Raw genomic sequence first — 13,560 nt, 5'->3', positions numbered from 1 at the left:
GTGGTTCACAATTAAATTCAATATGAGTTAAAAGGATAGATATTAGGTAAGTGTGACATGTGTATGTTCAATGGTGTATAAAGTGTGGGGAATTACTTAAATTTCCACTAAAATAATGTGTGTCGGACAAATTGTGTGTTCCTAAGCAAATGTGTCACACATGGCAGTCTTTCAAGGGCCCTGAAGGCAAGAAGGAAAGGCATCAACAATCCCAAAACTCAGGAAATAACAGCTCTCTGTGCAGTGCACAAAAAGAAAGTCTGGGAAATACCCTCCAAGAAAATTGAGGCAGAATGGGTGAAAATGTTTACCTTCCTCAAAGAAAGGGGACATATCCAACTTTGGAGATGTATTAAGCAATTCACTTTGCACCGGTCATATAAAAGAAAACGGAGTGGCAGCCTTGGACTGGGTCAAATCTGCAACTCAGCTGTACTCAACCCATCAGAATATCATTCAAAATTAACAATCTCCAATAAAAGATAAAGTTGTCAAAACTACTAACATCACAGTGGCGAGGTAACTACCCTGATCAAACAAAATGAGGTCAGATGGAGCTCCAGGACCCAATTGAGTTCCCACATCTGTGTTCAAAGCTTCGCAGGGATTCTGGGCAGAACAGTTAACAACACTTTTCAAGCATACCTTTGCCACTTCTACTGTTCCATCATCACGGAAAGGCTCAATACTCTCCCCAATTTATAAAAAATAGGACAGCACAAAACCCGGAAATTATCGGTTTATTGCTTTGTTAGAAGTTGAAGTGAAAGCTTATGCCAGAGTACTTTTGAAAGAACTGGAAGCCTGGGTAACAGATAATAACATTCTTCCCCATTTTCAAACAGGATTTGGGGCCCAAAGCTCTACCACGGATAACATCTTAGTACTGGGTCATCTATCTAACCGCGCTACCCAGCCATCTCAGTTACCACTTTTCTGCCTTTTTGTGAACTATAGTGAAGCATTTGATCGGGTCGATCTAGGGAATCTGTGAAAAAAACTGAATTTTTGGGGAATTCCCCAACAGCTGCTAAAGGCCATCATTTCTCTATATCAGGGGACCAGGGTCTGTATTAAAATCAGTCAAACATCAGTCACCGCCAAGGTACCAACTAATAACGGTCTAAAACAAGGGTGTGTACTTGCCCCCATACTTTTTAATTTGTACATAGCTGACCTGGGGAAAGCGCTGGAGGGGGCAAGTCTACTGCTTCCAAAACTGGGGAATATGCGGCTTCAAATACTCCAGTATGCAGACGACATCGTAATAATGGACCACTCGAGAACCGGCTCACAGAAGGCCCTAAAAGCTTTGAACGGATATAATCAACAAATAAACTCCTGGTGAATCAGGAGAAGGTCAGGATTCTTATATTCGGGAAGTACTCATGAAAGAAGACCATACATTGGGGACTTGGGGCCCTGCAAATCAAAACAAGTATAAGCTATAACTATCTGGGCTTCTGGCTATCGGAAGGGGCAAAACCTACAGCCCATTTAAAACATCTGAGAAGGAAAGCGGCAGGCATAATTTTTTCCTTAAAAAGCCTTAACGAGCCACTTCACAGTCCAACTGCTGAACCCATTTTGAAAGTTCTTAAGGCAAAATTAGTGACCTCTCTTAATTATGGCCATTTAGTTTTTCCCTGTGCCTTCAATAAGTTCCTTGCGAACCATCAAATGTTGGCTTATAAAAAGGTCCTAGCTCTCCCTAGACAGGCCAGGAGAGCAAGAGTAAGGCTGGAGTTGGGTCTCACCAGTCCGGATATTACTTGCTCAGGTGATTTAATAAAATACTTTATCAGGACTACGCGAGCCCCAGAATGGTCATTAAAAAGACAAATTAAAACGTTCTTCGAAGAGGAGGGTTCCTCATGGTAGGTGCACTTGGCAGCAGCCACTAGATTACTGGACATTGACATCCAAACTCTGCACAACCCCGATATCCCAATAATAGCAAGGAGGAAAACAGTGAATACACCAGGCCAAGAGAATATCTTTTGAAAGGGACCAGGAAAGCCTACATCACCAATTCAATCTTTCCTCACTGGACTCCTCATACATCATGGGAAAACCGCAGCCCTACCTTGAGCAGGACCTGCTGCCAGATCTCCCGAGGCTTCTCCGGGAGCAACGTTATTTTTAGAACTTCCTGACTTTTAACTCGTCACCTACCTGCACTGCTGCAAAGCGCCTCGGACCCGGCGCTTTGATTCTTCCTGGCTGCTCCTCTCCTGCGCGCGACTGGACCGCCACCGCTGATCGCCCCCTCCTCGCCTGACTCTCGGAGGGGGACGGGCGGCTCCACCATCGTGGGCGGGTCTGGCCTCGGCGCTGCAGCTCTTTGGCTCCTCCCCCCCTGGCTAATCATTTAAGGCACACACCTGCCTGCACTCTTCGACCTGCTGCCAGATCTCCCGAGGCTTCTCCGGGAGCAACGTTATTTTTAGAACTTCCTGACTTTTAACTCGTCACCTACCTGCACTGCTGCACTGCTGCAAAGCGCCTCGGACCCGGCGCTTTGATTCTTCCTGGCTGCTCCTCTCCTGCGCGCGACCGGACCGCCACCGCTGATCGCCCCCTCCTCGCCTGACTATCGGAGGGGGACGGGCGGCTCCACCATCGTGGGCGGGTCTGGCCTCGGCGCTGCAGCTCTTTGGCTCCTCCACCCCCTGCCACGCCCCCTTGACCCTCCTTCCTCATGTGTCGTCCCTACATAACAGCCCCTGTCTTCCGGCGGCGCAGCGGGCGCGACGAAGGCGCGCCGAAGTTGCGCCTAAGTTAAGCCCGTCTGCGCCCGTCCGCGATGGGCCGGGACCAGGGGCCACACACCCTGCTCCTCGCTTGGTCTATACTTCCTCTCAACTCATAGCACTCTCCGTCTCTTCCTCCCCACCTCCCCTACATCAGCTACACACACTTGGTATTCTTTCGTCTTCCTCCCATCACCTGATGCCGATCACTCCCAACTCCTCTCCTATTACATCTCCTCCGATTGTTCGTTCCCCCCCTGCTCCTACTGTGGCCTCGGCCTACTTACTTAACACCCGGTCTGCTGTTAAACATCAGACAGCACTCTTTAATCTCTTGACTACTGATTCCCCTGACTTTTTATTTCTGACTGAAACTTGGTTTTCTGCTGACTCTCTCCCTGATCTTTTAGCCATCCTCCCCGACACCTATTACGCCCTCCGAGCTGATCGCTCGGATGGTAGGGCCGGTGGAGGGGTGGCGATGATCATCCGGTCGGCACTCAAATTTCAACTTCTTCCTTACTCCCCCATACCCAATGTGGACTACCTCGTGGCCCGTTCCCTCAATCTTCCCTCTCCTCTCACTGTTGTTCTTGTCTATCGTCCCCACCAATCGATGCCTTCTTTCGTAGTTTCCATCCAGGATCTTCTGGCCACTCTGGTAGTTAATAATTCTTCCGTTTTACTTCTTGGAGATTTTAATTTCTGGCCAGGAGATCCTAAGGAAGATCTCCCTTCCAAGGATTTTTCTGCCACTCTTCACTGCTTGAATCTCACTCCCTATGTCACAGCCCCTACCCACGCTCAAGGTCACATCCTTGATCAAATTTGGTCTTCTTGCCCCCTTGCCTCACTTCCCTCTATTTCCCCTTGTGTTTGGTCGGATCACCACATCATTTCCTTTTCTGTTCACTTGGGTGCAGTCAACAAGCCCTCTCTTCCCAAAAATCTCCTGGCCCGTAATTGGAATCAGACTGACCTTGATTCTCTCTCACTTTCTCTTGCTTCTTCCGCTCCTGATCTTACCAACCTCTCTCTTGAGTCTCAGGCCAACGCTATTAGTACATGGCTCTCCACTTCGTGTGATCGAGTGGCCCCGCTAAAAAAGATCAAGGCGGTCCGCCCTCACGATGCGCACAGATGGTTTTCTCCAGAGCTCAAAGCTCTAAAACTTGACCTCAGGCGGTCGGAACGTCTCTGGAGACGGCAGTACTCTCCCTCTCTGCGCACTAAATACAAACTACTCCTCACCGATTACAAAAAAGCTATTCTTGCGGCCAAAACCTCCTATTTCACTGAGAGAGTAGCCCTCGCTACTAACAAATCTCGTGAAATTTTTTCCCTAGTTCACAATCTTGCCACTTCCGACCGTTCTTCCCCTTGTCTGGTTCCCTCTCAGTCCCTCTGCTTGTCACTTAAGACTTTTTTATAGACAAGATTGTGAAGATAAAAGCTAACATTCCGATGGTGCCCCAACTTATTCCCACTTGCTCTGCTACTCTCACTCCTTCCTCTTTCGTCACTTTTCCCCCCATTTCTCTGGATCTATTTCACAACTACCTGCTCAAGGTTAAATCTGGCTCCCCTATGGACCGTGCACCAGCGCGCATTCTTAAAACTCTTTTCACTAACTCTTCTGCTCCCCCCCTCACTCTGCTTAATTTTTCTTTGGCCTCCGGCTCCGTTCCCTCATCATTTAAATCGTTGTTCTCCCCATTCTTAAAAAACTCGGTCTGGATCCTTCCCTCCCTGCTCATTTTTGTCCCATCTCCCTCCTCCCCTATTTAGCTAAGATCCTCGAGACCCATGTCACTTCCTGCCTCTCCTCCTATATTGAGGACAATGGCCTTTTAGCCTCCCATCAAGCGGGCTTTCGCCCAGGCCATTCTACGGAGGCAGTGGTTCTCGCGGTTCTGGATGAACTCAAGGGGAAGGCAGACTCCAACCTTCCCCAAGCCCTGGTCCTTCTCGATCTGTCCGCTGCGTTTGACACGGTCGATCACTCCATCCTTCTCGACCGTGTCAGCGCAGCGGGCATTCGGGGCGCGGCCTTCTCCTGGCTAGCGTCCTTTCTTCGGAATAGGTACCAGGCGGTTCACCTTTCCGGTTTCTCTGCCCCCCCTGTCCGGTCACCTGTGGTGTCCCCCAGGGTTCTTCTCTTTCCCCTCTTCTCTTCAATCTTTACATCCGTCCTCTTGTCACTTCTCTTCTTGAGCTGGGGGTCTCGGTGTATAACTACGCAGATGACCTCCAGCTCGCCTTTGATCTTTCTTCCTCTCCTGATTCTCCCCCCAAGTTCAGTTCCACCTTAATTTTTATCTCCGAGTGGATGAGCGCTAACCACCTTAAGCTCAACCCCGATAAGACGGAACTTGTCCTCACGGGTGGTCGATCTAATCCCTGGTCCCCAGCACACTGGCCCCCGTCTTTTGGTCCCCCTCCCACACCTTCCTCCTCTGTTCGCACCCTTGGTATCAAAGTCAGTTCTGACTTAACAATGCACAGTCAGATTAGTTCTGTTGTGTCCTCCTGCTTTTCATCCCTCCGTCTTATCCGGAAAATCTCGCGTTTTTTCACCACTGATGCACTTAAGACCATAGTCCTGGCTTTAGTCATTTCTCGACTCGACTATGGGAATGGCCTGTACGTGGGCATCCCCACCTATGAGTCCCGACGCTTACAGGCCATTCAAAACCAAGCTGCTCGCCTCATTCTTTCCCTTTCTAAATTCTCTCACATTACTCCTGTCCTTAAATCCCTTCACTGGCTCCCTATACGCTTCAGATCTCTCTTCAAATTAGCCTGCTTTGCCTTTCGAGCTCACTCCCGCTCTGCCCCTGTCTACATCTCCTCCCTTATTTCAACCCACGCCCCCAGTCGTACCCTTCGCTCTTTTTCTCTCTCTCTTCTGCACATCCCCCGTTTCCGCAAGTCCAGAACTGGTGGCACTCGTCTCTCTGTTTTGGCCCCCCAGTTCTGGAATAGCCTTCCTCTTCACATTCACTCCATCCCCATCTACACCCATTTCCGAAAGGCCCTCAAAACCTTTCTTTTCACCCAGGCTTTTCCTTCTTAGGTTCCCCAGATCCCCTCTGTGAGCCCTGACCAGGTCCCCAGCGCCAGGAAGCCGCTTGGCCGCAGTGCGCTTTATTAAATATTTTTTCATTCATTCATTTTCATTCATTCATTCATTCATTCATTCATTCATTCATTCACTCTGACAGTCCTGGCTCGGGGAAGAATCACCTACATGAGACTTTTCGCTCTTCCCATCACGGATTGTAACTCAACTTGGGCCCGGCAGGACAATTCAGTGGCTTGCCGACTCTGCAACTACCACTGTGAATCTTGGCCCCATCTGTTGTGCTGCTGCCCAAAGTTAGTCAGTGAGCGGCAACGCTTGGTCCTTCCCATCTGTAGGTTGCTTGGCCTACAAAGTTGCACAGAAGTTTCAGACCTGTGCTTCTCTGCTAAAACACCTCAAATTGCAGCCCAACTAAGTAAATTTACAGTTGCAATCTGGGCGGCTCTGAAACTGAAAACGGTGATATAAAAGCATACAGTCGGCCATCAAGCAAGAAAGACTATGATAAAACTTTTCCTCAAGTCCCATGTACAGCATCTTACTGCTAGATATGACAATAGTCCCAGTAATAGTTCTTTTTACTATTTTAATCGTTTGAAACGTCTTCTCAATTTTATCTCACTGTGTGAGATTTTAAGCAAGCTTAAGTTCATTGATAGAAAATTGTAACAATTTTAATTAATTGAACAATAAAGATTTATTCATCCATTCACATGGAAGTAAATCTGTAGGTTGACCAAAGTATTAAGACCACTAATGGAAGAAGAAGTTGTAAATTCTGTTATTGTCATGTACTGTAAATGTAGCATCAAATCATGTGTAAATGTCAACTCTAGTACATAGGTCATACCAAAAGAACAAAGTAAGCATATGATCATCCATTCCAACACTCTAGGTCCAAAAATACACATAGATAATCACCCACATTAACATATTTCATGAATGTGATAGATGAATAATTACGTGGCTCAAGTTGCCTACATTTCCTGCATCTCAATTTATCAATATAAAACTGACACATTCAATGAATATGCTGTGAAATATGTAATACACTAGAAATAACATAGAAGGAAATGCAACCAAGGTAAGGTATAACAGTGTAATGAGGATGCAAAAAAATTGAACACTCACTTGCTACATCAATGATGTCAGAATCAAGGCATATAAGCACTGAATCACCTACAAGGCAAAATCATGAACGTACATGTAAAAACTGCAACTGTTGTGTGAAAGTCTGTAGTATTAAAGTTACCTCAATCTACATCATGTTGGCCTGTATGAAAAAGGCCTACATTGACATACCTATGTGTCAATTTAAGTCCAGCACAACAACTTGCCATACGAAAAGCATTAGCTGTAATAAATATACATGTCACATGTTTGAAATTGCTGGTGTTTACTAAGCAAATAGCCAGGCTAAATTAATCCAATGAATCAAAGGCTGTGAAAATGTCATGTAGGCATGTAAGAACATCATAGGTGACAAAATAACAAATGTATGTGTGAGTGTCAAACATGTTGGCACAGTCACAACCTATATTGGTCTGAATGTATACATGAGAATCTGAAATAAGGGCTGCACTCTCAACACTGAGAGATGTCCTCTAGGATCCAAAAATGTCCTTGAATCGAGGTTTCACAAAAAGATTATGACTCTACTCCAAAAGTTGTAGTCTAAATGTTTTATTCACATGTGTTCATAGCTTGTTATGTTCACAAGCGTTTGCTGCTGTTCCTGTTCCATTAACATTTTGCACTCATACCATCCCAATGCATTTCGGCATTTCCATTATGCCTTCATCTGGGGATATATTTCTAAAAACGAAGAAATGCTTATATTTTACATCATGTAAAAAATAGTTCATAGGCTGCCTAATAGATGCTAAATAATTATACAACAGCGAATTCATGCAGTGTGTGTGGTTAAAAAACTGGTTTGTCACAATGAAGGGTGATATAACGTGAAAGAAAACGATTATGGTTAAAATAATAAAGTCTAAAGTGCAAGGTGAAATAACATGTGCGTTAAGTTGCTGACTCGTGCTGGTAGAAAAATAACTTGTGCATTTCAGCTGCTTAACTAAAGTAGACGGAGTGCTGTGAATTATATACAAATAAAAGCGAGAATTTAGCATGTGAAACTCCTAAGCTTGACATTAATCAAACACCTAAGTGTCTTACAAATTCAGTGGCTAAGGGAAACGCTTACCGCGAAAGAGCAAATGTGCGTCTGTGATGGTAAAGGCTGTAGCTGGGTTCGGCAAAGGTCTGTGACCCGGAAATAAATATACAGAAAAAGGTTACGTGAGGGCGCGACCTGGTAGGGACTGTGTTCAAAGTAAAATGCAGGGGTGAAAACGGGTAGGGAGCGCGTTAAAAAAGTGGGATGTTTGAAGGGTGGTGAAAAAAGCGTGGTGAATGAAAAACAGTGGTTAACTAGAGATCACAATGAATAAAGTTACTAAAACTAACATGTAGTATAATAATATCAGGCAATGTAAACAAACTAATATGATTAAACATGAATTACAAGCTTTGAATGGTGGGATGAAAAAACCACTCTGCGCAGGTAAGGAGTCATTGGCTGGGGCCCCAGCTCTTCAAAGATAACATAAATATTCCACTCGGTCATTTAGGCCGAATGGTTTCATGCTGCTCAAGGTGAAAATCCAATAATTTTCTCTTTTTAATAATTCCTGATGATTGTCCTTACCCTCTTGTTGTTTCACAGTTTCCAACACGCAATATCTTAGCTGGCTGATGCCATGACCAGCTTCCAAGAAATGTTGAGCTACAGTGGATTTTAGGTGCTTGTTTCTTATATTAGATTTATGCTCGGTCAGTCTTATCTTGAGTTTTCTCTGGGTTTGTCCGACATAAATCTTGCCGCATGGGCATTTCAACATATACACCGCGTTGCTGGTGTCGCAGGTTGCTGTGGCTCTTACTTTAATTTTATTGCCCTTCATGGGGTGGTTGATTGTAATCCCTTGGATAACATTATTGCAGTGATTGCAGTTTCTGCATGGGATTGTTCCTTTGTATTCCGTGTTGGTTGAGGGAGTTTTTAACAGTTCTCCTAGGTTTCTTGCTCTTGTGAAAGCAAAGGTAGGTTGAATGTCAAAGATTTTATTGAAGTCAGGCTCTATCCTTAGGATTTCCCAATGTTTTCTGATTATTTGTTTGAATTGGTGACTTGCTGTGGAATATTTGGAAACTATGGTGATTGCTTCTGTATCAGTTGTCGCTGTGTAGGACAATAGTTGACTCCTGGTTTTGGTTTCCGATCGTTGGATGGCCTGCTCGAGGACATGGTGTGGGTACCCTCGGGCTTTAAATCTCTGTAGAGTGGTTTGCATCTCTTGATGGAATTGCTGGTTTTCCGAGGTGATTCTTTTGGCTCTGATGATCTGACTGTATGGTAAGTGGTCTTTTAATGGTTGTGGGTGAAAACTGGAGTAGTGTAATGTGTTGTTCCTGTCTGTTTTTTTCCGAAATAGACTGGTGGTGAATCCTGTGGGAGTGTTGGTGATTTTGACATCAAGAAAAGTTATAGATTCCTTGTGGAGTTCATGTGTGAATTGAATGCGTTGGTCTATGGTGTTTAATAGTGCCAGTTGTTCTTGCAGGATGTTTTTAGGGCCTTGCCAAATCAAGAAGATGTCATCTATGAATCTCACAAATATCTTTAGGTGGTTCATCCATTCAGTTTTGTTGAGTATGTGGTCTTCTTCGAATCTATGCATAAAGATATTTGCATAGGCCGGTGCTGTAGAATTGCCCATAGATGTTCCTGTTAGTTGCTGGTACCAGTCATCCTTCCATGTAAAATAGCTGAAAAACAATGTGAATTGTAGGAGTTCCATGAGAAAAAGTTTTAGATGATTGTCCAGATCACTTCTCAGTAAACAGTACTCAATGGCTTCAATTCCCATTGAATGTGGGATGGATGTATATAGGGACGATACATCAACTGTGCACAAAAATATTTGACCGTGATCCTCAATTTGTACTTGGTTTAGTTTATTGATGAAATCCGTGGTGTCACGGATGTACGTTGGAAGAGACGTAACGATAGGTTGAAAATATCTGTCAAGAAATTTTCCCACAGGATCGTGGATGCTGCCACATGTCGATACAATAGGCCTGCAAGGAGGCGTTTGTAGATTTTTATGTATCTTGGGAACCAAGAAGAATTTTGGACTTTTAGGATGCTTGGTAGTAAGATACTTGTTGGTTTTCTCAGAAATAGTACTGTTCTCAACAGCTTTATTGAGTATTGTATCAAGTTTTTCTTTGAATTGGAGGGTGGGGTTATTGGGTAGTTTCAGATAAGTTTTAGAATCCGAGAGGTGAACCATCGCTTGTTGATCGTAGTAAGAGGTGTTGAGAATTACTATGGCGCCACCCTTGTCAGCTTTGACACATGTCACTTGTTTGTTGTTAGCAATGGATTTGATGGTGCTGATCTCCTTGACAGTGAAGTTTTTGTGTTTAGGTTGTCGGTTACAGTTCAATTTGGATAAGTCGTTTCGAACTAGGGTCTCGTAGGTGTCGAGACTCTTATGTGAAACTGGTGCAAGAAAGTTGCTTTTGGGACGTAATCCCCTGAGTTGATCTTCTTGGGGGTCTGTGGGCGTTTGTACAATGTTTTGGAAAAAATGTTTTAACCGAAGTTTCCTCATGAGCTTGTAAAATGAGATTTCTAGCTCTAGTTTGTTGGTTCGGGACGTAGGTATAAACGAAGTTCCTCTTTGTAGAATTTTCATTTGGATTTCACTAAAATGATAGTCCGAGATGTTGATTACCAAGTTATCAGTTATTTCCCTTTGTTCTTTTTGGTTGTTGCTGTCCTGGTTTGTGGAGGTTCTCTTGTTTTTTCTTGTTCTTTTGGACCTCCTGGGTCTTCGCGTTGATCCTGGCCTACCTCTAAAAAAGGCTCGGCTGATGTTGATGGTGCTTCCGAAGAAATAGCATTATCCGGGAGGTTAGGTGTTGTTTTCTGCGGTGGAGGTCGATTTCGTCTTCCTTGTGGGTTTGTGATGTCTTCGGAGGATGAGGTATCAGTATTTGCTGTGTAGGGTTTGTTTTGTCGCCGTTTAGCATAAATATCAGCCCATGTATATACCTCGCCCATTTTATAATCTATTGTGTCTCTTTTTATTTTGCGAATCTTGCGTTCTGTGACTTCAGCAGTATGTTTGGTTAGTTGGGTGTTTATGTCTTCCATGATCTTATTGAGTTCTTCAGTTGTATAACTGTTTTCCAATTCTGTCTTCACGTGGGAGATTTCAGTGGCAAGTTCTTCCAAAATGGTTGATAATTCTTCGATAATCAACAATATTAGGTCGAGGCTGCACTTGTTAAGAATGGCGTACCATCTATCCTTGAATCTTTGGACGTTTTTGCATAGAGATGGTTTTAATGGTATTCTTAAGCCTCTCGGTATTCTCTGTGCCTTGTGGTACTTAACCATGGTGCTCGCGTGCAGGCGTTGGTTGATTATTTTCTTTGACAGGTATAATAATTGTTTGATGTTTTGCTCCTTACTGCGGTTTGTGGTTAATTCAGTCGTTTCTTCGCTGATGAGTGCGTATATTCTGTTGACTTCCTCATTAGAATACGCAAAAGTTTCTGCTCTTGCATCGGTGAGATTAAATATTTCCTCCATGTTCTGTGCGTGCTGTCCAGCAGTAGAGCAGACTAATATTGATGAAAAGAAGGGTTATTTGCCGGGCGCACAGCGTTTTTTAAAAAGTTTTTAAGGTTGTATGGATCTCCAGAGTATCGCCTTCTGTCTGGAGGCGTAATGTACTGAAATAAGGGCTGCACTCTCAACACTGAGAGATGTCCTCTAGGATCCAAAAATGTCCTTGAATCGAGGTTTCACAAAAAGATTATGACTCTACTCCAAAAGTTGTAGTCTAAATGTTTTATTCACATGTGTTCATAGCTTGTTATGTTCACAAGCGTTTGCTGCTGTTCCTGTTCCATTAACATTTTGCACTCATACCATCCCAATGCATTTCGGCATTTCCATTATGCCTTCATCTGGGGATATATTTCTAAAAACGAAGAAATGCTTATATTTTACATCATGTAAAAAATAGTTCATAGGCTGCCTAATAGATGCTAAATAATTATACAACAGCGAATTCATGCAGTGTGTGTGGTTAAAAAACTGGTTTGTCACAATGAAGGGTGATATAACGTGAAAGAAAACGATTATGGTTAAAATAATAAAGTCTAAAGTGCAAGGTGAAATAACATGTGCGTTAAGTTGCTGACTCGTGCTGGTAGAAAAATAACTTGTGCATTTCAGCTGCTTAACTAAAGTAGACGGAGTGCTGTGAATTATATACAAATAAAAGCGAGAATTTAGCATGTGAAACTCCTAAGCTTGACATTAATCAAACACCTAAGTGTCTTACAAATTCAGTGGCTAAGGGAAACGCTTACCGCGAAAGAGCAAATGTGCGTCTGTGATGGTAAAGGCTGTAGCTGGGTTCGGCAAAGGTCTGTGACCCGGAAATAAATATACAGAAAAAGGTTACGTGAGGGCGCGACCTGGTAGGGACTGTGTTCAAAGTAAAATGCAGGGGTGAAAACGGGTAGGGAGCGCGTTAAAAAAGTGGGATGTTTGAAGGGTGGTGAAAAAAGCGTGGTGAATGAAAAACAGTGGTTAACTAGAGATCACAATGAATAAAGTTACTAAAACTAACATGTAGTATAATAATATCAGGCAATGTAAACAAACTAATATGATTAAACATGAATTACAAGCTTTGAATGGTGGGATGAAAAAACCACTCTGCGCAGGTAAGGAGTCATTGGCTGGGGCCCCAGCTCTTCAAAGATAACATAAATATTCCACTCGGTCATTTAGGCCGAATGGTTTCATGCTGCTCAAGGTGAAAATCCAATAATTTTCTCTTTTTAATAATTCCTGATGATTGTCCTTACCCTCTTGTTGTTTCACAGTTTCCAACACGCAATATCTTAGCTGGCTGATGCCATGACCAGCTTCCAAGAAATGTTGAGCTACAGTGGATTTTAGGTGCTTGTTTCTTATATTAGATTTATGCTCGGTCAGTCTTATCTTGAGTTTTCTCTGGGTTTGTCCGACATAAATCTTGCCGCATGGGCATTTCAACATATACACCGCGTTGCTGGTGTCGCAGGTTGCTGTGGCTCTTACTTTAATTTTATTGCCCTTCATGGGGTGGTTGATTGTAATCCCTTGGATAACATTATTGCAGTGATTGCAGTTTCTGCATGGGATTGTTCCTTTGTATTCCGTGTTGGTTGAGGGAGTTTTTAACAGTTCTCCTAGGTTTCTTGCTCTTGTGAAAGCAAAGGTAGGTTGAATGTCAAAGATTTTATTGAAGTCAGGCTCTATCCTTAGGATTTCCCAATGTTTTCTGATTATTTGTTTGAATTGGTGACTTGCTGTGGAATATTTGGAAACTATGGTGATTGCTTCTGTATCAGTTGTCGCTGTGTAGGACAATAGTTGACTCCTGGTTTTGGTTTCCGATCGTTGGATGGCCTGCTCGAGGACATGGTGTGGGTACCCTCGGGCTTTAAATCTCTGTAGAGTGGTTTGCATCTCTTGATGGAATTGCTGGTTTTCCGAGGTGATTCTTTTGGCTCTGATGATCTAACTGTATGGTAAGTGGTCTTTTAATGGTTGTGGGTGAAAACTGGAGTAGTGTAATGTGT

This window comes from Lissotriton helveticus, chromosome 8, assembly GCF_964261635.1.
Source record: "Lissotriton helveticus chromosome 8, aLisHel1.1, whole genome shotgun sequence".
NCBI lineage: Eukaryota > Metazoa > Chordata > Amphibia > Caudata > Salamandridae > Lissotriton > Lissotriton helveticus.
The sequence above is the reverse complement of the archived record's forward strand: the minus strand, read 5'-3'. Positions refer to the sequence as shown.